This window comes from Capsicum annuum, chromosome 3, assembly GCF_002878395.1.
Source record: "Capsicum annuum cultivar UCD-10X-F1 chromosome 3, UCD10Xv1.1, whole genome shotgun sequence".
Classification (NCBI taxonomy): domain Eukaryota; kingdom Viridiplantae; phylum Streptophyta; class Magnoliopsida; order Solanales; family Solanaceae; genus Capsicum; species Capsicum annuum.
Genome location: NC_061113.1, coordinates 185,978,980 through 185,982,683, shown reverse-complemented (window position 1 = coordinate 185,982,683; position 3,704 = coordinate 185,978,980).

Below are 3,704 nucleotides of genomic sequence, written 5' to 3'. Positions count from 1 at the left end.
AATTAATCGTGTTGACCTTAATCCTTATCATATTCCTTGTGGGATCGACCCCAAACTTAGTTGGTAACTATATTTGATAGTGACTGCTTTATATCTCATTGCAAGGTTAAATTTGAGCGACATCATCATCCTTAGAGGTGATTTATTAGAATTTTGTGTACATACACCACAACAGAATATTGTTGCTATGAGGAAACATAGAAATATTCTGCAAGTTTTTAGAGTTCTTATATTTCAGATCTTTCTTACTTTGAAGTTTTGGGGTTGTTGTGCATCTATAGTTGTGTTTATTCTCAATAGAATTTCCTCTTGAGTAATTGTGTTTAAGACTCTCTTTGAGAAACTTTATCTGCATGCTCCCTCCTTAACTCATCCGAAAGTGCTTGGTTGTTTATGTTGTGCTACTTATCCTTAAATTTTGATAAGTTCTCCTTGAGATTTATTAGGTGTGTTTATGGGTTATTAATCTACTCAAACGGGGTATATAGTCTATGATATACACTCTCATTATTTTATTGATAACAAAAATGTTATATTTTATGAGGATATTTTCCCTTTATACTCAACTAATCCTTCTAGTAATCCCATTTTTCCTATAATAGATTTATATTGTATGCCTCTTGAGTCTAGTGACCCTGTTGTACATGATATTATAGTTCTATCTATAATACCTGAGATTTTTCCTCTCTTGATCCAAAGGGGGTGCCTTATGTGGTACATTCCATCGTAAACTCATGATTTTTACTGTAACGCCCTGGGTTTTAGGCCCCTATGATTTTTTGAGTTTTAAGCTCCCTGCCTAGACTAAGACTTTCTCTACGAGTCGTAGGGTGTCTTGATGGTTCATGTGACCCTAGTCATAAGGTGTACAGAAAGTGGTATGGAAGTTACTATTTTAGTGATGACTTGAGGGTGATGGTTGTAAAGACTCACAATGAGTCATTGGGATGAGTCATAACCAAATCATGTAAGTTTGTGGCATGATTCTGCTCTGAGTACTAGTGGCTCACTATAAGCCATGAGGATTTGTTATGATTCATTAGATATAATCGTAGGCTGTTTAGTATAAGTCCCAACTTGGGATCTGTGTTGATTACTATGGGACCTACGAGTCGTAGGGTCCCACTATGATTTCTATGGTTAAGTCATAAGGTTAGCAGTGTGGGGTGCATTGGTAGTACTGCCTTGGTTACTAATCGTGGTGATGATTCGTAAGGAGTGGCTACGAGTAAAGAGTTGACCTATAGTTAAAGGCGATATTTTTCAGCTTATAAGTTAAGGCATTATGGATATTTCCCCCTTACCCAAATTGAAAACCCACGTCTTATAACATCATTAGGATGTCATTAACACTCAGAAACTAATCCAAGTAGCTTCTCAAACACTCCAAAAAGTTCTTTAATTTCCCTCAAGCAAGCCAAGCTAGGGTTTCTTCAAGTTGGCTGTCTAAGGGTTAAAGGGTCAAATTCACTCCAAATTTCTTGGTGTTTAAAGTATGTTACTTTTTATCATTGTTAATTTTGTAAAAGCATGTGTTTTAAAGTATTGTTAGGTACTGGGGTGGATCTCCGGTCTATGTGAGGACTTAAGATACCCGTTAAGGCCAGGCCCAAGTTTGGGTTGTGACATTTACCTATAGCAAGAAGAACTTCTAGGGCCTTTGATATAAGCCAAATAGGAATTAATGCTTTAGGACATATAATTCAAGGTCAATGCATGAGGATCCAGGTAATAATCAACTTAAGGACATAAGAACATGTTTGGATGACTATTTTTGAGCTCCAACTAGAGCAATGCCACATATGGATGATCACTTGGAGCTTGGAGGTGTCGTGGACATACATCCTAAAGTTGACAACAAAGTTGGAGAACTGTCAACCAATTGATAACAGAGTTGACAAGCTATCAACCAGTTGATGACTTGGTTAATGACTTGTCAACTTAGCCATTACCTAGAAAGTATTAGGAGGGCACTCTTCCAAAGGTTTATGACTTAGGTGATGAGTTGTCAACTTGGACGTCACCTATTTTCATGTGCAATAAAGGGATAATTTTCTAAACACATTAAAGTGCTACTTTTGGGCTATTTTTGTATTAGTTTAACCCTAGACTATACATAAAAACTCGTAGGTATTTATTTTATTAGTTTTGAGATGTTTATTAAAGATAAAAACTCTTGTGACAACATTTGAGAGCTTGGAAAATCTTTTGTTGCATTTTATTTAAAATGGTGGTTGTAAGGGAGTTTTGACTTTTTTGCAGTCAACGTAAGAGATCGATGCTTGTTGATAGTAAAATTAGGGGATTTCGAGTTTGAAAAACTCTTTAGTTCTTAATTCTCTTATTTTTTGTGTCTATCTTTATATCTATACCAATCTATCCTTTATCTTTTTCTTTTCTTAGTCAAAATATTATTTTCATATATTGTATCATATCATTTGGTATCAGAGTCAAGCTTAGAATCGTTTCCACATTTCTAGTCTTGGGTTTGTTATCTTAAAAATCACAAAAAAGTTACTGTTCACATTTTTGAGTCTTTTGAAATTTTGAGTTTTCTTGTGTTTCTTGTACTATATTCTAGTTTCCTAGTGCTAATTGAGTCAAAATCTAAAAGTTGAGCTTATTCCAAAGAGATTTGAGTGATCTACCATTTTGGATCTTGAGTTGAAGAAGATTTGAAGTGGGTTCTCAAATTTGATTTTGTTGGTGAGGTTTTTGAGCCTATAAACATTTGGGTTGTGTTTGGAAGTTCAAAGTGAGCTTGGGTTTCAAATTTCATCGAATTCCAAGGTCATTTGCTTGTGGGTCAAATTTTGAATGTTCTTATGCTCTTCATAATCTTCATATCTTATTGCGGAAGAACATTCAAAAAGGATGTGTTTGATCCAAAAGGGAGTGAAAGAAAGGTTGTTGTACTTGTTTATGCTAAGGAATATTCCAATCTTCCAAAATGAGAAATGATAAAGTAGTATCAAAAAGGAATATTCCAAAGGAGGAAGAGACAAGAATAGAGTACAAGAGGGGGGACCACAAGAAATTCAAAGGCTTCTTAAGCTTGAAGAATCCCTTTGTGGAACCTCCAAGACATTGAAATTCTTCCAAACAAGCTTCAACAACACTATAATTTAGACTATACACTTGATGAGTACGTTGGTGATTTTCCATATCCTTGACAAGTTTCTACCGAAGCCGCTCTATACCCAAATCTAGAAATACCTTGCTGGATAAGGGTGATTGGTTCATCGACAAGCTATTAACTAACTGACGAGCTTTCAACTTTATCTTTATTTGAGGCAGCTTCAAACCTAATCTGCCAAAGGTTGACGAGAAAGTTGATGAGTTGTCAACTCGTTGACAGTCTATCAACTTAGTTGCCAAGTTGATTTTTTTATGAAGCTCATTTTAAGATTCCTAGTTTTGTTTCTTGATTCTTAAACTTCTTTTCCTTGATTCTAATTACTAACTAACAACTAGTAATCAACCTACTTAGTTGTGAATTAGTTCTTGAGTCAATTTTCTTTCATCATCTATTTCTTTTGAGTTTTTCTAGTTTTTATTTCATTACAACTTTTTATTCAAGTTCATAATTAGTTTTATTTCTTTGAGTTATTCAATCAAGAATCCTTTCTTGCCACAAGTAGAATTTGACATCTTATGTACCACCGGAGTATAAACAACTTTCATCATTCGCTAATCCAATTGTG